Source organism: Macrobrachium nipponense, chromosome 10, assembly GCF_015104395.2.
Source record: "Macrobrachium nipponense isolate FS-2020 chromosome 10, ASM1510439v2, whole genome shotgun sequence".
NCBI lineage: Eukaryota > Metazoa > Arthropoda > Malacostraca > Decapoda > Palaemonidae > Macrobrachium > Macrobrachium nipponense.
The window spans coordinates 6,329,106-6,356,605 of NC_087204.1; positions in this window are offsets into that span (position 1 = coordinate 6,329,106).

Here is a 27,500-nt window from a genome sequence, read left to right on the forward strand (position 1 = left end):
TCAAACGTTTGCATTTCTCGAGGTATACATTTCAGTCCCACGTTTTTCACGTAACTTTCTTGTGGACCTGAAAGTATTTCTCTTTATGTGAAGATTCATCAGCTTCTCCGACGTCCTTCTCACGAGAATATTTCGAATGTTAGTGAATTATTTAAGGCGAAAAGTGTTACACGACAAAGGTGAAATGACATTTCGAAATAGGATGAGAGGCTCCGCAAGTCTTTTAATTTATGTGCATCATCTGCTGAAGTCTCTTTATTGATTAACAAGAAAAATTACGTTTATAATCTCAAACAACTCGCAAAGGATACGAATTATTTAAGTATAATTCATTTTTGCCTTTCGGCATACCAGAATTTAATCAAACAAATAACCTTCAGGCGTAAAAAAAATAATTCAGTGATAAAAGATACGTAAAAATGAATTCAGTAATTGCTCTTACAGTTTACACCAAATAAATAAGATAAGCTCGACTTAGTAGATCAGCGTAGTATAAAAACAAAAGCCCTCTTAATCGGATGAATGAATATTAGGTTATCAACTCAAAAAAAAAGAAAAAAAAAAGAGTGAAGGAGAAGTCTAGAATATTTAGCTCGGAACATTGTTAAAAGCATAATCCGTTTTTGTTTTTCGTGCCTGTATTATATGTTGTGTAACCGGATTTAACGTTTCATTTTATGCAAATTTATATAATGCATTTTTGCATTTGCAGGGGAAGTCATTTTATTCGGTAACGTTATTTTTTTTTTTTTTTTTTTTTAGTTATAGTTACGCCTGCTGCCCTAAATTACTTTGAAATCACGAGCGCTGTCATTCCGTTTTTTTTCATTAAGAGTTTGTATAATTCAAGTGAATATTAAAAAAAATGACTATCTAGACACACATGATATCCTATTATTATTATTATTATTATTATTATTATTATTATTTTATTATTATTATTATTATTATTATTATTATTATTGGTTGTTGCTGTTGTTGTAAATTGGATACCAGTGCATTTCTATATGAAAACAAACTCAACAATCCATTAGCCAGTTTTACATACATACATACATACATACACACACACACATATATATTATATATATATATATATATATATATATATATATATATATATATATATATATATATATATATATATATATATGTAGTATGTATATATATATATATATATATATATATATATATATATATATATATATATACGGTTTTTATTATAAGCAAGAGCTCCAATTTTATCGGTTTATGTTACCCGTTCGATATATGTTGGGATCTAGTAACATCTCTAATTTTATTTATTTGCTCGCCGAAAATCTTGAATCCTAAAAAAAAAAAAATAAAAAAAAAAAAATAAATAAATAAAATAATAAATAAAAAAAAAATAAAAAAATCTTCATGCCTATATAGAGAGGAATAATTGAGACAGTTTTCATATCATAAACACCAGAGATTCGTGGGGCATTCCCGGTATGCAACCACCTTTGCTAGGTTTCTGAGCAACTGAAAGAAGAGGCCAGTGAGAGAGAGGAACCCCAAATAATGACTGTGTAAGAAAAGGGGAATAGATATATAGGGACTGAATGACTATTTTAATTTTTGTTCTGAAATAAAAAAGGTCCCCATAAGTTTTCGCAGAACCCAAACTCATTGTACCACTTGCCAAAAATCAGACAATTACCGTCATTGGTTTTCCAGTTTCATGGTTTTAAGTAAACTTCTCATCGTCCTACGCTGCGTTTGCTTTTAATATCGTGTCATCTTGGAAACGAATGCGTCAAAAATCTCATGGAAAACAAGGTTGTATAGAATTTATCACGTCTTTTTGAAGGATTAGCGTGTAGGCTGTTATGTTCTTGAAATATGATCACACGGCTGAATGATACCAATATTCGGGTAATAATTATATGCCTTTGTTTTGTATGTTAAGATTAAAAACGCTGAAAGAGGGAGGGACTTGGGAGGACGGAGTAGGAAATAGGTAATTCATAAGAGAAAATAAAATTCATTATTTACAAAAATAGCAAAACAGAAGAGCTATTATGTATAATGTAATTTTCCACAATTCTTCTTGTCCTTCACTAATTCGTATGAGAGAGTTTAAGAGACATAATTCACTTTTATCTCAGAACAATAATTCCTTTTCAATTTCAACAGGGACCAAAAAACTATCTAAAGTTCATTATATTTTAATCTTTTTTCGAGTCTGTCTCATTCAGAACTTTAAACATACACCGTGTCCTTGGCCTTTTTTCCATCCATGAGAAGCAGGTAAATTATTTCGTCGTCTTCTTCTTCTTCTTCTTCTTCCTCTTCTGAAATTAAGGGTCATTTAAACCTTGGACGTTTTTTCCCCGCTGCGAGTGCTTCCTCTAATGGACGGGAAAAGAGCCCTGGGAAATGGAGAAGTAGGAAGAAGGTCGTTAACCTTCAGGAAACAAAAGATTCAACTTGGAAACACGAGAGAGAGATAGGAGAAGAGAGAGGAGAGAGAAGAGAGAGAGAGAGAATAGAGAGAATGGAACCATGGGTACAAGAGAAACGAGATATGTCATTTTAGGAATACGACGATCATGACCAATTCAAACGTTGTGATGGACCAAAGATCTTCCTTAATACAAGTAACCCTTTTTAATTTATTCTAACTCTTGATCGGGCTCTTTGTAAGCAAGTAAATTAACGAAAGAAAGATTCAGAATGTGTCAAAATCTTTCCCCTTAAGTTTAGAATCCTTTATTTAGTATGCTGGAAATAAGAAAGGATAAGCAAAGTCTTCTAATATGAGAAACATTCTCTACAATTCTTCTATCAGGTAATATTGGATGATTGGAAGGTCGTAAATAGTTAATGCTATTGCAAAATCATAATTACCTGTTATGAACATGCATGGTTAACCTAACAGGAAAAAAAACACTTATAGCAAACCAGTGGTAGTTTTTTTGTGTCACATTAACCTTGCCAAAATTAATAAACTGGTCAATAATAAATTTTTTTATATATTGATGCCTTATGGTCGTCTTGATTTTGGGTATGTTAGGAAGTACATGAAAATGACACTATTTTTTTACTAATGTACCGAAGATCAGATCCGTCAGTGCATCTGGCGGGGTGCTCTGTAGGCATTACTAAAGGTTCTACGTTGCTTCCCTTTGGCCCCTAGCTACAATCCCTTTCGTTCATTTTACTGTAAGGTTTTCCTCCAGTTACACCTTTCAAACCTACCTATACCCTCGATTTCGTTTCCAGCGCTGAATGGCCTCATAGGTCCCAGAACTTGGCCTTTGGTATGCACTCTGTACTCCACTCCAGACTTGTCCAACACTTGGGTATTCATATACACCAACAATACACCGAAATTAAGAGTATTTCATTTCCCCGTGACAGTTCAACCACCCGAAACTGCCCTGGGCAGCGAAGTTTGGTCCACTGAAATTCAAAGGCTCACTTTCTGCAAGGTTATCCAAAGAGCCCCTTTACATTCAAATAGGACGATGCTCTTTTGTGCTGCAATGGTTAACCCTCATTTATTATGCATGTTATCATTCGCATTTAGATTTGTTTGGAAAAACTGAATAACGTTACTTTATCGAGGGAATAATGCTGGATCAGCGCTGAACGCCATCAGATCCTCAGTAGGGGTTTATCACTTAGCCGCGACACATTTCGATATATATATTATATATATATATATATATATATATATATATATATATATATATATATATATATATATATATATATAACCTTATTTGTTTCGAGGTGATTGTAGAAGATTACACTGAAATTTAGGCGTGACATCTTTCAAAAATATATATATAGATCCAGCGCCAATATAATAACTATGTTGTAAAAATTCGTACCTTCATCCTCCTCCTACTCTCTCTCTCTCTCTCTCTCTCTCTCTCTCTCTCTCTCTCTCTCTCTCTCTCTCTCTCAAAGACCATCGGCAGGGAGACATGCAGCGTTTTTTTCCTTCCTGTATACTACCAGCTGTAAAAGTCCCTTAACTCTCCACTTGGTACCTAAGGAGACGCCACCAGGAAGTGAAAATCTGTTCAAGAGCGAAGTTCTTATGATCACATTTGTTGCTTTTGGCTTTGGTCCTTGAAAGTTTCTTGTAGAAGTTAGTAAAAATAAAATATATCCCATCAATCTAAACTCATCGTGGCCAGTACAGTTTCTTCCCTAACGAAAGTTTATTATAGTAAAAACGTGTATTAATTGCAAGTTATGATGTCCAAACATGAAATAGGGAATAGGAATTTTCTGTCGGTTATGATTTAGAGGAAACTGAGATGCCAAAATGCTAAGAAAGATGAGGTCTAATGGTTTTGGATATTTATTCTTCTCAGAGAGAAATCTGTTGCCTTCAGTGTAGAGTTTTAAACAAACGTATCTGCATTACACTCTATTCTACACATTGAGAAATGTTTTCAAACGCCATAATGAAAACAAGTACAATGCATTAACTAATTATTTGCCAGTTAAACATTGATAATAATAATAATTAAAATAATAGCAACTACTATGATAATAATTGTAATACTAATTGACAGATCACAGACCTAAAATTTTGAAAAAATTGCACTTCCATAGTATATAACTCTGTCAAAAATGGGTTTTTGGAGGATTTATTTGACGGAAAGTTGTAACTAGAAAAGCGAAAGGAATTGGGCACTGGATATCCTTGACGTCTGTAATACTTTCATTTTCAATAACTTGAACTCTATTTCATTTAGAATGTCTGCCAGTGGTAACCTGTTAAGTTAACCAAAAGGCGTGAAACATATCCCACAAGACATCGCTGGCTAAAGTAAAAAAAAAAATGTTTCCAAGCCAGAGTCCAAAATCAGTGAGAAATTAATCAGATGGTGCCTGTTTATAGGTTATTGTTTCGCTCTCATGACGAAATCAGCGAAGGTCACAGACAAAGCTGCCAGTATGAAATGCCCTTCTCACTAAAGGGGATTTCGGCCGCAGGTTCCTGGAAGCCTAAACACTACTGATATGAGATCCTCCTCTTTAGGTTTCCAGGAATCAGGAACCGAGAGCCCTTGTTATGGACGGGTAACTGATTCCACGGAGGCATTAAATTCCCCCCTTCAATTCATAAATCATTCGACTCGGTTCGAGGCCTCTGTCCACCTTGTTGCTTTGCTGGGACGATGTGTCTTTCATGGATTGTTTTTGGGAAGAGCAGAGGGGGTTGTGGTGGACTGAAATAGCGTTGCCTCGTGTTACATAGGTAAACGTAATATGCGGGTTAAACAGAACTTGGTTATGATAGGAATTTGTATGGTATTATAAATGGAGAATAAAAACCTATGGCGCAATTATAAAGTTTTACTAAAACGTTTTAATTTCACTTTTATCCAAATGTCAATTGCTTAATTTTATCCAAATGTCAATTGCTTGATTTTATCCAAATGTCAATTGCTTAATTTTATCCAAATGTCAATTGCTTAATTTTCCAGCAAATTTGGAGACGTGTAACTCCTTCATAAATACACAGATTAATCCTTATTAGTTAATTTACCATGACCATGTAAGGTTATAAGAGTTAAATGTTATTTGCTAGTAACTTAAAAGTCTGTTGAGGGGTCACATACAGTAAAACGAAAGGCGAATGATTTTGATTTGGAATGAATCATATATATATCTTTCATGTGATGATCTCAAATACTGCTGCTGAATAAATTCCCTTATCTTGAATGAAAACAGTTCTGTCGAGCAATAGAAGATTTTTAATCAACTAAGTCTGGTAGGTAGAAGTTACTGTCGCAGATGAAATGATTCGCCTTCTTAAAAGTGATGGACTTTTTTTTTTATTTCACTCAGTCAGCGGACAGACTAATACAAGTAATGGAAAAACCCAGGATGAAAACCTACAGAAGAGCATAGCCGCATTGAACGAGAAATATAGTTTTTAATCCATTTATGTCTAGTTCTATCATCGTTTTTGTTGTTGGATCACTTCTTTCCTATTTCATACGATTTCCTTATAGGGCATCGACTTGATGAAACCTCAACTCGTCTAATAAATGCAACTGATTAATGCATATCCAAAATTTCGATTGGCTTTACCTTACCATTATCATATATATATATATATATATACATATATATATATATATATATATATATATATATATAAATATATATATATATATATATATATATATATATATATCTATATATATAGATATATATATATATATATAATATATATATATATATATATTATATATATATATATATATATATATATATATAAACGTGAAAAGCGCTTGGTACTGAACTTATGCTTGTCCTTTTCTTGTGGTATTCGCATATATATATATATATATATATATATATATATATATATATATATATATATATATATATTATATTTAAACAGAGTGAAACATGAGAACTTTTCCAACTAAAAACATTGCCTTTAAGGTAGGTTTTCATCTTTTTCGTGTTTATTTCTCTAAACGAATATATTTCCTTAGCACTTGCAGAAAAGATAGTGTAACTTGTCATTATGAGCCGATTATTTTACATTAAGGAATCTAAGACATTCCTCAAACAGTGATCAGGATTTAGATTTCTTTTTTCAGAAAGAATGCCGAATGGGAATTATAGCTAATTCCTTTTTTCTAACAAAAAAAACACGTTGACAATGAAGTAATTTGTTCTTATAAACATAAGTCTCCTTCTATCAACAGGTGGAGTGAAATAAAGACAGAAATAGGTAGAAAAAAACATACTGATGATGGAAGAACTCACGTAGTCAAACTTTTCCTCCATATTTTCTAATTTTAAGAGAAACTTAAAGCAAGAAAAGGAATGAATCATATATATATCTTTCATGTGATGATCTCAAATACTGCTGCTGAATAAATTCCCTTATCTTGAATGAAAACAGTTCTGTCGAGCAATAGAAGATTTTTAATCAACTAAGGCTGGTAGGTAGAAGTTACTGTCGCAGATGAAATGATTCGCCTTCTTAAAAGTGATGGACTTTTTTTTTTATTTCACTCAGTCAGTGGACAGACTAATACAAGTAATGGAAAAACCCAGGATGAAAACCTACAGAAGAGCATAGCCGCATTGAACGAGAAATATAGTTTTTAATCCATTTATGTCTAGTTCTATCATCGTTTTTTTTGTTGGATCACTTCTTTCCTATTTCATACGATTTCCTTATAGGGCATCGACTTGATGAAACCTCAACTCGTCTAATAAATGCAACTGATTAATGCATATCCAAAATTTCGATTGGCTTTACCTTACCATTATCATATATATATATATATATATATATATATATATATATATATATATATATATATATATATATATATATATATATATACATATACCATACTACATACATACATACATATATATATATATATATATATATATATATATATATATATATATATATATATATATATATATATATATTATATTATCTATATATATCTATATATATCTATATATATATATATATATATATATATATATATTATACTATATATATATATATATATATATAGATATATATAGATATATATAGATAGATATATATCTATATATATATATATATATATATATATATATATATATATATATATATATAAACGTGAAAAGCGCTTGGTACTGAACTTATGCTTGTCCTTTTCTTGTGGTATTCGCATATATATATATATATATATATATATATATATATATATATATATATATATATATATATATATATATATATATATATTTATATATATATTAATATTAAGCAGAGTGAAACATGAGACTTTTCCAACTAAAAACATTGCCTTTAAGGTAGGTTTTCATCTTTTTCGTGTTTATTTCTCTAAACGAATATATTTCCTTAGCACTTGCAGAAAAGATAGTGTAACTTGTCATTATGAGCCGATTATTTACATTAAGGAATCTAAGACATTCCTCAAACAGCGATCAGGATTTAGATTTCTTTTTTTCAGAAAGAATGCCGAAAGGGAATTATAGCTAATTACTTTTTCTAACAAAAAAACACATTGACAATGAAGTAATTTGTTCTTATAAACATAAGTCTCCTTCTATCAACAGGTGGAGTGAAATAAAGACAGAAATAGGTAGAAAAAAACATACTGATGATGGAAGAACTCACGTAGTCAAACTTTTCCTCCATATTTTCTAATCTTAAGAGAAACTTAAAGCAAGAAAAGGGGGAGGTGGGGGGTGATTAAAAAAAAGGCTTCGGAAGAGTCTTTTCATCAGCGTCAGTTGATTTGCGAGAGAAAATTCGCCAGTTCATTAAAACGAACGCAGAAAGTTGAGATGGAAAGCAGCGGATAGAGTGTGTCATTTACATTTGCAAAGACTGTGAAATGGATTTTCCCCATTATAAAGAAAGAGAAACTCGGTGATTTTAAAACGCTTTCATTGGCATTTATATTAGGTGATTTGATCGGTCATATTTATACAATCACGACAGAGAGTGAGAGAATTCGTCGTCTTGGAATTTCTGTCATTGAGAATACGAGTTATTGTTATTGAAAATTATACATTCTCTTATATAACTAACGTTTCTGGTTTTCATCTGCTCCTGTTCGACAAGCCGACAAGTCTTTTAATCAGAATAATCAATTTTCTGATTGCTTGTTAGTCTTATGCGTTTGAAATCATTTGAAACTGATTTTTCAATGTGCATTTAGACCATCTTCGCAATGGACGATGTGAGGAAAGGTTACCGTCGTGACTAAAAGCAAATAGCATCCCTTCAAAACCCATTACAAAATAATAATACTAATTTTTTTTCGTTTAAAGTTTGAATAATTTAATTGATATTCCTTCTGTTTCGTATGACCTTTGTCGAAGGCATGATCGAGTGACGTTTAGTGAAATTGCTAAGTTAAACTAATGAAGAATAAAAGCCAGATTTATAATACAGAAATTGTTATCGTAAAAAAATAATAAAATGGGATATTCATGTTTAAAAAGATGCAGTACTTAATGAGGTTCATTTTCTATGAACGTTTTTGTACATGATTAGAACTCAGAGAGAGAGAGAGAGAGAGAGAGAGAGAGAGAGAGAGAGAGAGAGAGAGAGAGAGAGAGAGCTCCCGTTCTCCCATATGTATAGAATTCTAAATCCTTTTTTTTTTTTCACTGAGACGATTACTTTCGCCTCGTAAATGGAAAATGTGTAACAGAATCAAACCTGAATGACTGCCCTCAGAACTCGAAGACTGCAGACGCTGATCTGCGTCACTTCAATAGAAGAAGCTGCGTTGGCCTTCCGTGAATAGAAAGACAGTATTGAATAAGCAATATCACAGGGATGCCCTTCGTAGCCTCCATTGAAGCCGTGTGTTTGTATGGCCTTCCCGGTAAAGGGCCGGCTTTGCCTAATGAATCCAAGTTGGAATGGATATATCGCCATGCGTGTGTAGCCAACGCTTTTGTGTATATGCACGATCTCGTCTATATATAGCATATATTTCTATGTGGTATAAGACTGCATAGCATATCTTCGTGTCTGAGAAGATTACTAAAGATAAAACGCTACGGATATTCTTTGCCGCAATTCATTTATTCTGTGCACACCTAGTAAATGAAATGTTTCAAGAAAGGTCCGTAGAGTATTTTTCCTTTATGCTCTCTTTCTCATACAATATATACTACTCGTACTCTTCAGGACTTATTACTGTTCCACTTCCTCTGCTACTGACCAGTGCCTTATTGCTCAAAGAGGTTTGTAACCACACCCATACTATTTTCAGTGGCACATCTATAAGTCCCCCCCAAAAAAGTAATCACGTTCATATCATTAATCTCAACTACACGTCAAAAAATGACCTACGGGCTGCTCTATTGATGAGCAAGATACTGTGCTGGCATAACGCCAGCTTAATAATAATAATAATAATAATAATAATAATAATAATAATAATAATAATAAATCAGTTGTATCCTGACCTATATTTTCGCTCACACTTCACTCTCACAGTGGCATCTCACCCGCTGCAAAGCTTTCGAACTTATTCCTGCTTCTGTATTTCGCTATCCGTATAATAACCTTTATCCCTCGAGAGGCAGGAATGCCTCTTCATCCTTTCCCTTCTGAACACTAATCGCAGCCTCCAACGACTGTATCCCCACCAATATCACGGAATACATGAGGAAACAAATATTTAGTTAAATAAAACGTGTACGTGCTATATTCGTAAAATATACAACATTTTCTATAAGTGTTGACGTAATTACTCAGTCTTAATACTCTCTAAATACCAGGCTGGCTTCTGCCATATATTTTTCCAAGGACCAAATTTTATTAATATAATAAGACTTAGGTCAGAATATAAAGTGTGTATTATTTCCTATGAATGAAATTCTTTACACCGATGCTTTCACACTAGGAGAAAGTAGTAATGTCAGTGTTATTTGTACTTATTCACTATAAAACAGATTTAAAGCTGCGCCAAGCTGAAGAATCCATTCAAATCATTTCAATAAATTTCTCTTAATCCCGGGTAATAGCAAAGAGTAGTTTCATAAAATCGACCAGTTAACTAAAATAAACAAGAAAAAAATACACCGAAGTTTCTTTGGTGTAATGGAGTTTTCTGTGCATCGTATAATAAAGGCCACCAAAAATAAATCTATCTTTCAGTGGTCTCGGTATAAAGCTAATAAAACGTTAACCATGGCCCTGTGATGGCCTGGCCTATATCGTCGCCAGACGTACGGTTATGGCTAAAGTTAACCTTAAATAGAATAAAGACTACTGAGGCTAGATGGTTGCAATTTGGTATGTTTGATGATTTTAGGGTGGATGATCAACGTACCAATTTGCAGCCATCTAGCCTCACTAGTTTTAAAGATCTGAGGGGGGACAGAAAAAAGTGCCGACGGACAGGCAGACAAAGCCGGCAAAACAGTTTATTTTTATTTTTTTTTATTTTTTAGAAAACTAAAACAGAAATCAATTACAAAAAGGCTTACATATAACCGTAACCGTACTTTGAATATGCTTCATTATAACACAAACCAGGCTTCTTTTTTTTATCTCTTCATAGACTATGAAAGCTGAACCAGTTGGTAAAAATGGAAACTAATTAATAGCCAGCGAGATGTAAAAGTACCTGTGTAGAAAAATGAACAGGTATGCTATTAGTGACTGGGTACAAAGTCTGAAATTTCGGGGAAACGAACATTGGAAGCGATTCGAAAGTTTAAAAAAACTAGTCATGTTCGAGAGGTAATCAAAGACTTGGAGAGAGAGAGAGAGAGAGAGAGAGAGAGAGAGAGAGAGAGAGAGAGAGAGAGAGAGAGAGAGATGGCGATTCGGAAGGGAAAGAAAAACCTTACTAATTGAAATTGAATGCTATTAAGAAAGGCAGAAAAAATTGTCGGAAGAACAATTAAATAAAGATCTGGGACAAAAGTAGCTTAGAATCAGGGAGGTAAAAATTCAACGAAATAGGCAAATATCAAGTTAATTGGGTCCTTTTTAAATGTTCTGTGATTTGGGTTCAGTGTCTGGATGAATCTACCTATAATTTTGAGGGACACCTCTCGCATAAATATAAAGATTCCATTACTTTTTGTTTATAAACCTTTCAACATATTTTCAAGTAACAAAAACTTCTGTCTAATACTTCATTCGATTTAGTTCTCCAAGGTTGCAAGTGCCATAATTCTGGCCGTTTAACAAATACTAAATCTTGATTACGTTATTACTTGAATTCACATCTTCATGTAAATATTACACGCAGCTGTGTCGCCAAATCATCGCTAACTCTGCAAACGAGTACATTCGCTAACACCAAACTTTTGTATGCGTTCCAAAGTTGAGATGATTTCGTATTCATGGACTCTCTCTCTCTCTCTCTCTCTCTCTCTCTCTCTCTCTCTCTCTCTTCTCTTCTCTCTCTCTCTCTCTCTCTCTCTCTCAAGAAAGTCAATGTATTACGACCTTACCTTACCTTACAGACCTTACAGTTCGTTCGGGTTGCCCCAGGTCCCTCAGTGTGAGGCACCTCTAATGTCTACCAGAGAGTTGCTAGTACATCTTCCGGTATATTTTGCGTCTTCCAATCTTGGATGGTCTGGGATGCAGTTTAGATATTTGTCGAGCTTATTCTTAAACACATCTACCGCTCACTCCTGATATATTCCTCAGATGAGCTGGCAACACATTGAATAGACGCTGCATTATCAAATGCTGGTGCGTAGTGGATTAATGTCCTGTGTGCTTTCCTTATTTTTCCTGGTATAGTTTTGGGCACTATTAATCTACCTCTGCTTGCTCTTTCTGATATTTTTTAGTTCCATGATGTTTTCTGCTATTCCTTCTATCTGTTTCCATGCCTGAAATTATCATGTACCGTTCTCTTCTCCTTTTCTAGACTATAATAATTAAGGATTGTGGTCTTTCCCATAGTCAGGTCCTTAACTTCTTCTATTCTAGCTGTAAAGGACCTTTGTACACTCTATTTGAGCAATATCCTTTTGATAGTGTGGGTACCATATCATATTGCAATATTCAAGTGGACTACGAACATATGTTTTATAAAGCATAATCATGTGTTCAGCTTTTCTTGTTTTGAAGTGCCGTAACAACATTCCCATTTTTGCTTTACATTTTGCCAAAAGAATTGCTATTTGATCATTGCATAACATGTTCCTATTCATCATCACACCAAGGTCTTTAACTGCTTCCTTATTTGTGATTGTCTCATTATTAGGTCCCCTATTGCATATAGCTTTCCTTCTCTGTCTCCTAATTTATTGATTCAAATTTATCAGAGTTAAATACCATCCTATTTACCTCTGCCCAATCATATACTTTGTTAAGGTCTCTTTGTAGAGCGTTCCTATCTTCATCACAAGTAATTTCTCTACTTATTCTTGTGTCATCAGCGAAACTACTCACTACCGAATACTTAACATTACTGTCTATGTCTTCAATCATAATAACAAACAGTATTGCAGCTAACACCGTACCTTGTGGCACACCGGATATTACCTTGGCTTCATCCGATTTCTCATCGTTTGCAATAACTATCTGTTTTCTGTTGTGTAAAAATTCTTTTAACCATCTTCCTACTTTTATCCCACGATATTGTGTTTTTCTAATTTTCTTCGCTAATATATTATGGTCTACTTTGTCAAAAGCTTTTGCAAAGTCTAGATAAACCACATCTGTTTCATTTCCGCTTTTCCTCACGGTGGACTAACAATTGGGTTTGTGTACTTTTTCCGGGTACGAAACCATTTTGTCCTATATTAAACAAATTATTTTTTATTAAATGTTTCATAATATTTTTCTTCATTACCCTTTCATACACTTTCATAATATGTGATGTTAGACTCACAGGCCTATAATTACTTGCCTCTAGTCTTGATCCACTTTTGAAAGTAGGGTAATATATGCTAATTTGTGCTCATCATAAATCTTGCCTGTATCTACACTTTGTCTTAATAATATTGCAAGTGGCTTTGCGATAGAATGAACTACTTTCTTTAACAAAATAGCAGGAATTCCATCAGGCCCTGCTGCAGCTCCATTTTTAATTTCATTAATAGCCTGCACAATATCAGTTTCATTAATATCTATGTCAGCTAAATATTCACTATTTTCGTCCCTTACTTCTATATCATTATCTTCATTATATATTCTAGGGGTGAATTCTCTCTTATATCGTTCTGCCAATATGTTGCAAATTTCCTTTTTTTTTCATTTGTTAATCTCCCTTCAATTCTTAGAGGGCCAATTTCTATTCTTCTTTTTATTCATCTTTTTCGCGTATGAGTATAATAGTTTGGGGTTTTGCTTGATATTTATTAGGGTTTTTTCTTCCAAGTCCCGTTTTTCATTTTCTTTTGATTGTATAATCTTTTGTTCTGCATTTTCTATCTTACATTTTAGTTCTATATCTTTCCATGCATTTTTTTCTTTTGCAAGACCTTTTTTCCACTTTCTGATTTTTTGGAACAAGATCCTTCTGTCTCTTGGTATGCATGACTGATGTTTACTTTTCTTCTTCGGTATAAATTTATCCACTATTTTCTCTAATATTTTATATAATATCTCCGTATTTACCCTTATGTCATCACTACGAAAATGTTATCCCAATCTTTGTTTAATTCTTCATTTATTTCTGACCACTTTATATTTTTACTGTTAGAAGTTGTATTTTCCATATCCTTCCCACTTTTCCATTTCTTGCTTATCTCTGTTTTCACTTGCTTTGGAATGGACTGTTAATTCTATGACATTATGGTCTGAAATATTCGCATTATAAACTATTATTTCTTTAACATAATTCATCTCGTTCACAAATACTAGGTCTAAAGTATTTTCCTTTCTTGTTGGCAGGTGATTAATTTGTTGAATGTTGTATTCTAGTAGCATATCTAATAGCTTTCCGAATTGCCTCTTATCTTCTGCACTACTATTACTCCATTTTTTATATGTATAAGTACAACCACAATCTCCTATTCGTTCTTTCCAGTCTACGAAAGGAAAGTTGAAGTCTCCAGATAGGAGAATAGTCCAGTTCTTGTGATTTCTACATATATCATCCAATTTTTCTTTTACTAAGTCAAACTCTTTAGTATTAGGAGGTCTATATATTACTATGTTCATAAATTTTTCAGATTCAAATTCTACCGGTATTAGTTCATATTCTGAGTTAATATATTTCTCATATATTTTTCCTTGTTTTTTGTCTTTCCCATATATTGCGGTTCCCCCTTGATTCCTATTTTTTCTATCTGATCTATAAGTTTGGAACCCTTTTATTTGATCATCATTCCCAGTCTCTTGGGAATACCAGGTTTCACTTATATTCATTATATCTATTTTCTTTTCAATTTGGGTTAGTTCTTCTAAGTACTCTATTTTTCTTTTTGAGTTACTCGTAACTAGACCCTGCGCATTCATCACTATGATGGTTTGCGTGTTTTCCTCCTTCATTTAATATTGGTAGTAATAAGGATTTTCCCATGTCTCTTTCCTGTTCTGGTATGTTGTTCTTTTTTTCATTTCCAGAAATTCTGACATTAAAAAATCCAACTTTTCCATAATATTTGATCTTCCTTCATCATAATTATTCATTTTGTGTCTGAATCTGCAATTTTCTCCGTTTCTGCAATATCCTCTTGCATAATAAATAGTTATTATCTCTTGAGTAGAATTTTGGAGCTGATGCTTTGAAATTTTTTGCTGACATCTCTGCATATCTCGTTGATGGCTTGCTTTTTTCTTTTACCTGATATTATTTATTCCTCTCTTTATTTGTTTCTTTCTTATTTTGGATTTTATTACTTGATTGATTATTTATTTGATTATGATTCATGGCTACAGGGTGCAATATATTTACATTTTTTGTCGAACTTACATCCTTTTCCTTCTTTTAGGTTTTTTGCATATTTTTGGATGCAGATCTCTGCAATCATCCTCATAGCCCTCTAAGTATGCACATTTACCATATATTTCATAGTTGTGACATACCTTAGGATGTTTGTAGTAACATCTTTCTCCAAATCGCAATTCCCTCTTTTCAAAAGGTTGCAGACTTTGTCTTTTTTGTCTATTTTTTCCTCTTTCCCGTCATTGTGTAGATCTGGGTAGAGCCTCTTCGGGATTTTCTTTTGTGTTGTCATATCGTAATTTATTTCTTCGTAGGTATGCTGCTTTATTGCCTCATATGTATGTATCAATGAGTTATCTCTGCATCCATACTTTTATCTTGTTCTTTGTTTTCCTTATTTTTTTCTGTCATTTCCGTTGTGTTTACTTCTCTTCCGTTTTTTCCTCTTCTTCTTCTTCTTCTTCCTCTTCCTCTTCTTCTTCATCCTCAACTATTTGTACATTCATCTTGATTTAATAACATTGCTCTATCCATGATAGACATGTTGAGCAAAAAATTCTTGTATCTTTTCTCATATCTTGCATTACCTCAGCACATTGTGGATGGGTTTGGAATGTTGCATGCAGCACATTTTCTGATTAGGTTTTGTGGATTAACTATGCTATACCACACCTTACACAGTTTGCATGCTTTTGGCATTCTTTTTCCTAATGCATCAATTAGGATATTCACAAGGTTCACCTATTCATTTTCTTTGTCGAATGTTTGGTTTATGTATATTTTCTTTATGAGTCACTTGACCACTTGGATTTTATTTGGAACTTCTTCATTATTTTCAAGATGTTTTCAGTTGATTTGTTCCAGTTTGAAGAATTATCCTCCTAATATATCTATGAATGCTTTTGTATCTTTTTGGTTAGGACTGTTTGCTGATCTCATAGATGAGAAATGCCAGTTCCCTTCCTTGCTGACCTCATCGTATTGCGAATCTGCCAAGCAAGCTAAATTTCGCCACTTCTTTTCCGCAGTTGGAACTTACTGCTATCTTGTTCTGATTTACAGTATTTCACTTGATAAACTAACTTTGAAGACGCTTTATCCTACTATTTTCACACTAATCTTATCACCGATAGTTCACGAACACTTCTATATATTTCAAATTCTAGACATATGTTAAACTTGTGATATCTGTTGATTAATCTGACTTTGCGCGGGAACGTCTCACCAAGCAAGATGGCAACTAAGAGAGAGAGAGAGTAAATTTAGCTTTAAATCAAATATTACAGAGAGAGAGAGAGAGAGAGAGAGAGAGAGAGAAACTATACATATATATATATATATATATATATATATAATATATATATTATATAATATATGAGTCATATCACATTACCGTGATTCATATACATACATCGATCTACAAATGTCCTTTAATATCTAATTCGCTCTACCTCGGAAATAATATATTTTCATATATGCTTAACCGAACGGGAATTTTATTAGGCGATAAGAGAATTGTCGGCTCCCGGGCGCGAACCCTTGAAACCATACAAATCCAGGACGACAGTGAAGCTTTTACCTACAACCAACCAATTTCATTTACTTTAAAGGTTTGTGTAAATTACAGACTCCTGACGCCATCTATTGCTAACAGTGGAATTACTTAAGTTCTAACGCCATCCCTTGGTAACGGTGCATTTACTTTGGTTTCAATTCTGTTTTTTCATCCTTGGAAAATCTTACGTCGGAGTTGTTACGGCTTATTTGGTTGATTTCATTATCCAGTGGTGGTGGCAATACATATTTATTCTGATCTGGTGGTAATGGCTTTTGTGTATATTTAAAGTGGTGAAAATGAATTTGTTAAGCCTTGCTGATTATTTTATTCCACTGTATAACCATCTATTGTGGAAATTATCAAATGAAAAGACTCTTGTTCCATCTCGGAGTTATGAAAGTTCTTCAGAATTAGTGTAATTCATTATAATATATTCTAACACAAAGAGTAAATCTATCCTAGGGTCGTAATTATATCAGCATCGTTAAATGACATGTCTTGCATACATCGCAGGTGTGTATGACGGAACAATTATTGGAAATGTCTCGCGTGACATGCAAGGCGCCGGAAGGGGATAGATAAGGCAGTGCTACAGCTTCCCCTCCACCCCCCCCCCCCCCCCCCCCACCCCCCCCCCCCCCCCCCCCCCCCCCCCCCCCCCCCCCCCCCCCCCCCAAACAACACACACGCAACCCTCATGTTTCCTTTGCTGCGTTTAGCAAATACGTGCTGATTTATGATTTATGTTATAATACTATGCTCTTTTGCAGGATTATAACCAACTAACGCGAATTGGTTTCAAATTCTTGAAGAGAGAGAGAGAGAGAAAAAAACTAATTCTTCATTAGCAGGGAATATCTCTCTCCCTCTCTCTCTCTCTCACCACACACACACACACACACACACACACACACACACACACAAAATAATATATGTTTAAGTTTGCGATTATGTGCTTCTGCTTAGTTGATTTGCAATAACCAGTTGATGTACAATATATATATATATATACATATATATATATATATATATATATATATATATATATATATATATATATATATATATATATATATATATATATATATATATATATATATATATATATATATATATATATATGCGTGTGTGTGTGTGCGCGCGTATTTGTATACAATGTATGTATCTATGCATATAGGTTGCGCACGTATATAAATGTTGAAATAAAATGCATATTTTACTGGTAAAATGCAATAAAATGTTAAATCAAAATCATTATTCTAGAGGATGCCATTATCTATCCATAAATAGTCCTAACGGTAAGAAACAAATATTGTTTTCTGTGTAACATGCTTAGAATTGTCCAGTTCCCCTCGTATACAAGACTTAGACAGAGCAGGAATAACGCCTGACAGAAAGCGATGCCAAAAATAGCGTTGGTGCATTTTTTTCTGGACAGTGATGTCAAACAAGTGTCACATCTTTTTTTTAAAGGTATTTATTTGTAAGCAAGACTTAAGTTATTCTGAATTTCAAATGAAAGTCGAACTTTCATCATGAATTTTTAATCCTTTGCGTGGGAAGGTTAAGGTAATTTAAGGCAAAAACTTATTATCTGTGGTGCATCACTATACGGTGACTGGGGATGATAATAATAATAATAATAATAATAATAATAATAATAATAATAATAATAATAATAATAATAATTGACTGAAGGGGACATTTGTGCAAACGGTCGAAATCTCCTTGCTTTTAAGCTTTTTGTATTTTGGAAAAGTACATTATCATGTACACTATAGTGGCGTTTAACTCAAAAACGTATTTTCTCTTCTTCTTATTTTCTTGTGCATTCAGTAATGCTTAAAGTCATCTTTCGCATAAGATATTTAATGCAGAATACATTTTTTTTTAAGAACCGACGGTGGACGATCCATTAGAATTTCTGCAGTCTCTCTTATTATCCACTTGTCTAATTTAGTATATTTCGACTCATTTCGAATCTTGTAAGAAAATATCGGAGGTTACCTCCAGTAGTATTTTTGCATGAGATATACTCTTGGCATTCTGTTTAGGTGACGATACCCACACTGCACATAACTACCGGGACGCGCCTAACGACTTCGTTCGCTCGACAACAGCCAACAGCAACTAGAGCAGCGACAGGTGATGGTAATATTAATCGGTAACTGCCGGGTAAATTGAATTCGTGAACGCGCGCTGGTTAAGGCGCCCCAACACAAAGATTAAACGCACGTACGTGTGAATAAACCTCATCCACTTTACCTTAGCATCGTATACATTGACATCACTACTATTTTGTGAATTCCACAGATTTCGTGACATGAAAGGTACACTGATGTCACTACTACTTTTTGAATTCCACAGACTGGTTTTAATCTAGATCATCTCACCTTTACTGGAAACGTTCATGATGTTTAAGAATTAGAAATATTCAGAGAAGGATTAAATAGCACTTTTGGCCCAGTTACAGTAAAAATTAGATTGTAGTTTGGTATATTTCATGTCTGTTTTATAAAAAAGAAAGTACAACTGCATTTTTCAAAAAGAGAAACGAATTATACTCCTTTATATCAACGTCTCTCTCTCTCTCTCTCTCTCTCTCTCTCTCTCTCTCTCTCTCTCTCTCTCTCTTGCAATATTGCTTATATGTCAGCAGCTTGTTAACGCTTACTTTGTGTTGGACGAAAATAACTTACTTTCATGATTCATTATTTATATAACTTTAAGTTTATTGTTGATGTTCTTTTGTGTGTGTTCTTATTGCAGTTATTCAGTTCTAAAAACATTTTTTAATGATGAAATGAAATTAATAGCTATCATTTCCTACCTACTGATGCTCACACAGGTTATAAGACATTTTTGTTAACGAATCCAAATGTACTTTATAGTTATTTCCTTCCTTTATTAAAACTTTAATAAAAATATCTTCTCCGAATTTGGATTATTTGAATGCAGATATACCAATTCAGTATTAGAGTTTTGATAGGAGGAAAATGTGTCTGATTTGCAGTCTCCTTTTAGCGTCACTCTCTCGGAATATTCTTGCTTTATGGAACAGTGATGCCATAAAGTCGAGTGGGTCAAGATTATTTCCAGTTACGAAAAAGGGGCGTTCGTGTCTTCCCCAACAATCTCATATTCTAGTTCTGACACCGGATATACTGGGGCATCTGCCGCCCCCCCCCTTCCCCCCCCCTCACGGCTGGTTGTAAAGTTCCTCTCTCTCTCTCTCTCTCTCTCTCTCTCTCTCTCTCTCTCTCTCTCTCTCTCTCTCCAAAGTATTTATATATACATGTGGGGAGCATGTGCGCACGTTCGTTTAAATGTCTTAATGCTGCATTTGTTCACACATATGCAAACACAAAACACAAGATATAGATAGATATATATATATATATATATATATATATATATATATATATATATATTAAAAAAAAAACTATCTATCGTTGCCTATTTTAAAATACTTTCCAGCTCTTATGGGAAAATGAGGCCTTTGTCCCCTAAAGGACTTAATCTCTGTATTGGCAAGATGTCATCTGCAGTTTTTGTCATTATTACATTTATTGCTGATATTTTAATTTTTCATTAGTTACTGTGTTTACTATCAAGTTAAAGTTTTATTTACATTTAATTTATGTATTAAGCCCTCTGGACCTGACTACTGTAACCACCTAAGGTCTCTAGTTCAAATTTGAGTTATATAATATATGCACCATCTGTTTATTACTCTCAATGCATATTTTTTTTTTCTCACCAATATTATTACTGTTATTACCAGTATGATAATTACTAGCTTTTATGCTACCTCAGCTACCTTGTGGATAAGTGCCGATTATTCATTTTCTTTTTCTATTTTATCATGTCACATGTATCTAGATTGTGTATGCTACTGTCTGTATTTTGTATATTCAATGTATATGGCCCCGAGCCGAAATAAAGCTATTATTATTATTATTATTAATTATTATCAGTATCTTGGTTTTGAACAAGAATCCAGATTCCCCCCCCCCCCCATCCCCCCTTTCCCTCGTCCGCCCCCACGAAGCACCATCTAACAACTGAGCTACAGTTGGAGTCTAACCTTCTTTTTGTTAATAATTTAGCAGTCCGCCACGGCCCCTCTTTTTCATATTGGGGTTCAAAGTAAATTGCAGCCTTGGAGTTCTATTACATTTTCAATAGGGAGAGAAACCTCACGTAATATCTAAAGAAAAATAGAAGTAACTGCATGTGAGAAGTATGTGTAGAGAGAGAGAGAGAGAGTTACAAGGATTAGGATGTCTCAAAGAGTTGTTAGTCCATCAAAGGAGACATCGTGCGCTCACTCATCTCTAGGAGCAGGTTTTACTGTTCATTCACAGTGTCCTAAAGATTTTGTATAGCTTTTTTTATAAACTCGTCTACATATCACATATCTTGTGTGTAAAGAAGTTCCCACAATGGGATGTGTTGTATCTCTTCAGCTCTAGTTTCCTTCCATTATTTCATGTCTGGTTTCCGTTTAACGTAAATAAGTTACAGTCTACTTTTATGCCTATCAGTTTTTTTTAAATGTTTCTATTGTCAGAGAAGGATTGACTGTTATGCTGATCAAGATAATTGAAGTAGCGTCGCAATTACTGTGGTTACCGAAGGGAAGAAAGACAATCATAAATCACAGGAAGTTGAAGTAAGAAAGTAGCAGATATATATATATATATATATATAATAAATTTCCCTTCTCTTATGATGCAGTAATTTTTATAAATCGTGCACTCTGCAGAACATACTTCTGATGTCATTTTATTCAAATCAAATTCAAGTGTAGGCTTTATATTCTTGTTGGCTTCATTCCTGTGATAAGTCTGTTTACTTTTTCCCTCGAAAAGGGAGTTTCCTTTTTTCAGCCTTTATTTTTTTTTATACACCAAACTTTCCCTGTCCTAGAAGTTGCACATTTATCTGTTCGGACTTTTTTTTTTCAGAAGTCGCCTAAATACTTTTGAAATAAAAAAAAAACATTTTTTGTTCTTTTAAACTATCAGGTGCAAATTTTACCATCCTAACTTTTTTCTAAACTAAGGAAGGGATCGGAAAAATTGACGGGATATTCGCTATTTTTAGTTAAGAATTGTATATTATATTTTCCAAAGATCATTCAGTGCATTTCCTTATGCTTACGGAAATTTATTTTGAAAAAATAATTTATTCTTTAAATTTCCACGTTCTTATTTTTGTCTATTCACTTTTGCTCGTTTTGTTTGTACGACTAATATTTAAAAAGCCTCTTTTTATTATTAAATAAATTTCAAGTATCTATATTTCAAGGAATTAATTTTAAAACGCTTCTGCGTGCCTTCATTCCCCTGGTTATTTTATGATATTTTGGTTTTTTCAACTGCCTAGATAATAATAATAATAATAATAATAATAATAATAATAATAATAATAATAATAATAATAATAATAATAATAATAATAATAATAATAATAATAATAATAATAATATAATAATTCTTTCTTACAAAATTAAATAAAGCACAAGTACGGTAAACGCGAAGAGAAAAAGCAGAGCAGATAAAAAAAAAAAAAAAAAAAAAAAAAAACCCCCCAAAAAAAAAAAAAAAAAACGATTAAAGCCCGGGTTTGAGGACACTCCAGTTTTTCAGTCACCTCTCTGCCGTGGATTAGAGGATGTTCCTAAGCACGTGTTCCTACGTGCTACATTATATCTCATCTCATCCTTGATGTAATGCTGTTATTCAGAACATGAAAATAGTTCCGAAATAGTATTGTAACCAGCCTGAGTGGACTTCATGATATGAAATTGTTGCAAGGGATGTCTTTCGAATGCACCAAATTTTTTTCTCATATATATATATATATATATATATATATATATATATATATATATATATATATATATATATATATATGGATATGTATATGTATATGTATATATATATATATATATATATATATATATATATATGTATATAGTATATATATATACATATATATATATATATATATACTATATATATATATATATATATATATATATATATATATATATATATAGTACAGTTTCTAAAACTGAGGTAAATGAAGAAGGATGTATACAATCATTACAAGATGTCTTTAATTGTTGCTGCAACTTTAAAACTGTTGTTATAGCAATGTAAATTAGAAACAAACAAACAAACACACACACATATTATATATATATATATATATATATATGCGTGTGTGTGTGTGTTTGTGTATGTATGTGTATTTCACATTGCAGCTGCTATATTCACTAACGAAAGATATCTGATAATGTCCATCATTTATGTCAATTGTAGCAAATTCTACTACATATCACATGGGACTCAATGCGGAGAACAGTAATGTCCAGTATATAAAGGATTCAGTACAGAGAACAATAATATCCAGTATATAATGCAGACAATGAAATGACAAACAAATCAGCCATTTCCACAGCACTAAAACATCCGGAATATACAAACGTATTTGCTTTGATCTTCCAAGGCATGACAGCGGTAAATAAGCCAGAATAATGGCTTATCTTTAAGCGTTGTTTTTTATTATTCTTATCTCGTGAGACGAGTAGTATAAGATTTATTAAAAAATGAATTCATAGAATATAATTAGAAAGTTTATAACAGGCTGTTTTGATGATTACGAAACAATCAAAACTCTAAGTTTGGGAGAAAACAAACCGAATCTGATATAATTTAATTCATCCCTTCCCTTCCCTCCTCATAAATAATTCTGCATATTCATTGTGCATCATCCCTCACTAAACCTGATATGAGGACAAATCCATAAATGAATAATTGAATAAATGCATGTGAAAATGCATGTAAAGGTGGGCAGGGAGGAGGGTGTGGTACCTGTTTCGGAAACAATTCGTGGAATTTTAGATTATAAAATAAATCACAACAAAAAGAAACGAAGGAAAAAACATTAGGTCACGTCGAATACTGAAAAGAAAAATTCGTTAGTGTATAGCGCCCTATATTTCAAGCGATTCTACTGACATTTAGATGGACGGACGGACAAATAAAAAAAAAAGTTCTTTGTGGATAAGACGAGAGTATAATAGTGATCATTTTAGGTGTCGTCACTTTGAAAAAGCACGAACTTATTTATGTTCTGTATCTTGAAATTAATTTCTCTCAAAAATTTTAGGAACGTCGAAAGATTAACAGGGTTATTTAGTCACCACCCGTAATTCTAAGTAATAGTCTCTCTCTCTCTCTCTCTCTCTCTCTCTCTCTCTCTCTCTCTCTCTCTCTCTCTCACTGCCACCAGACGTTGTAAACAGCAACAGTGTGGAAGAGTTTAAAAGAAAGCTGGGCAAAATCATTAGGACACTGAATGAACAGTAAAACCTGCTCCTACAGATAAGTGAGCACACGATGTCTCCTCTTAGGATAGTCTAATAAGTCCTTGAGAATATCCTAATCCTTGTCTCTCTCTCTCTCTCTCTCTCTCTCTCTGCAAAAGTAACATGGGGAACAGACACCTTATGCAAATGAAAAACGTCAAGCGCATTACACTACCCAATTAGTAAGGTTGCAGTTTCTAGGAAAATGTTGATCCAAAAGGTTAACAAAAACAGGGACACAAAAGCTGATTCTGTTGCGTTAATCTTTGGAATTTGAATTTGGCTTTATATTCGGGGAATATTAAATGAAGCGCATGGGCCGAGTAATTTATTATGTAAATATTATATTAGTATTCTAAACCCCTTAGAAGAGAGATTTAGCTCTGCATCTGAATCATTTAAACGTAAGCATTAAAATTTGAAACAAAGTTCTGAAATAAAAGGTTTAGTGCTTTCGGGAACACTAATTATTTACAGAAGAATTCTTTATCAGGTATTTTTGCATAATAATTACAACTGTTAAATTTATGTTTTCATTTTTATAGGAATAAAACATGCATGGAGGCTCAAAGAAATTATAGTACTGGCTTTGTTTACTATCACTAACAAATTTACAAGTGACAAGTTTTTTTTTTTTTTTTAGCCATGTGTCTTTTCTTTGCTCATAGGTCAATTAGCAACGGAGCCTACGGCTTATTGTGGGATACGAACCACATTGTATCGAAATATGAAAGTCTACTAGCCAGAAATAAATTCCTTTGATTCCACGTTGGCAGAGATAATAAAGCGATGGATTGATGCAATGGAAAATTGCCAGAATGAATGTGGTTTTGATTGTTATCCTTCTTTCAATCAATATATTCTCTCTCCCTTAAAACGACTCAGTGTTGGCATTCTCTCTCTCTCTCTTCTCTCTCTCTCTCTCTCTCTCTCTCTCAATTCATTTGGAAAAAACTTGTCACTTGGGTATGTATAAATGTATAATATATATATATATATATATATATATATATATATATATATATATATATAATGTGTATTTATATCATGTATACAGATTTATACATCATAAATATATACTACAAATACATGATAGATACATACAAATACATATGTATATATGTGTGTGTGCGCGGGGCGCGCTCTTGAGAGAGAGAGTGAGATTAGAGAGAGAGAGAGAGAGCAATTAATTATTATATATATATATATATATATATATATATATATATATATATATATAGAAGTGTGTGTGTGTGTGAGAGAGAGAGAGAGAGAGAGAGAGAGAGATTCAATTCCACGCGATCTATAGGAAAAAACGTGCATGAGAAACAAATCTAAGTGTCTGACAGCGTGTATACCTCTTCATTATCTTTGTTGAGTTTAATAATATCTACTGACACTACAGTGATAAAAGCGAAAGTCAAAGTAACCCAATATAAACTCAGCATTTTGGCGCCAAGAATTTCATGGATGATGATTTCGCGCGCTTTCACCAAATGAAGGAAGACTTCTTCCCTCCCACTTTTCCCCTCATTACGGGAAAGAGCTTAACATTCCGGTGGCTTTACGAGATGCAGACTCCGTCGAGGCTAATGAATGAGGAGGAGGAGGAGGAGGAGGAGGAGGAGGATGAGGAGAGAAGGAGGAGGAGGAGGAGGAGGAGGAGGAGGATGAGGAGAGAAGGAGGTGGAGGAGGAGGAGGAGGTGGTGGTGGACGTACGCCATCGCCAATATTCTCAGCCTCTTGCAATTGTGGAAAGTGATTTCATCAATTAATCGAAGATGAAAGGTACTGGAGGTTATTCAGTTTAATCAATTGATCACCTGGGGAAGATACGTAGGTTATTAGTGCCGTTGTAGCATTGGTGATCAATCGAAAAAAGGTGGGGATTGGGTGGTCGGGAGTTGGGGAAGAGAAATTAAATGCTTTAAGCTTTGTAAAATATGCTGGTATTATTGCAACTTGCCGCTGAAAGATTTTCCACTGATTACCACGTCGATGCAAGGCACATGGACTTTCATAGTTTATCATTAATATTTTGACTAGTTAATAATATAAATATTGTCTTATAATGGCATCTTATAAGGAAGGTGGCTTACTGATTACAAAGTGCTAATTAACGTTCGTTAAATTTTGTTTATATAATTTTAGAATTTCCCATAATACGAGAAAGTAATTTGTATTGCGACAAGTTGCAACGTTCGCCTTTTAAAACTGAATTGCGAACATCACAAGCCAAAACCAAATCGTATGTTAGATAGCGCGTGGTGTAAGAGACACAAAAAGGACAAAAATACATAACAAAATGTACTAATCCAAAGTGGTAACTCACAGACTACTACAGACGAGAGAAGATAGAGTGCAACGCTTTACACCGACACATAGTTGAATCCGGAAGACTTTTCCTGGTAAGGAAAACCCTTGTCTAAAGGCAATGAACTCGTCGGATAGGAACAGCAATGCTTTGTTTTCTACCTTTTACCTTAATAGAGCTGGATAATATATTCCAGTGGTATTCTGGCTAAGACGTTTAAAAACGCGATATTCGTTTATTCACGCACCCAAGAATCCACCTGACACAGAGAGGAGCCGATTCCGAAACAAAGCAGTGAGATAAGTTTCCTGCTAATGATCTTCGTTTAAGGACTCGACCCACGTAACGAACCCTTATTTTAGCTCAAAGGGAACGAACCTTTAGTCCTTTATTCCCGTCACAATGGACGAAGACGTTGTGCAAAATCTAATTAGCTGAGTCAAGTCGCTGATTTTCTACCTAACAAAGATGGGCCTTATACCGTTTGTTCTGTTCTGTACATTTGTGTATGTAATTCAATGTCCTACGTAAGACCGTTGCTTGATAGGTGGAGGAATTGTTCTCGAGAAAAAGAAAAGCAAGAAAACACACGGAAATAAAACAAAAATAATAATAAATAATAGTGATGATGATGATAATAGGAAATGAAATTTGTGTCTCTATTTACCGTTTGTTATATACACATTTTCACACAAAGTATTTTGCACTGTTGTTTTTTTTTTTTTTCTTTTTAGCTTACAATAGTGCCTGCTATGACCTTCTGAGAAGCAGGTAATAGAACACAAATATTGTTGGTGGGCCATTTGCTACTATAATAAATTTAACTGTCATTGTACATTGATTTCTATTAATAATAATAATAATAATAA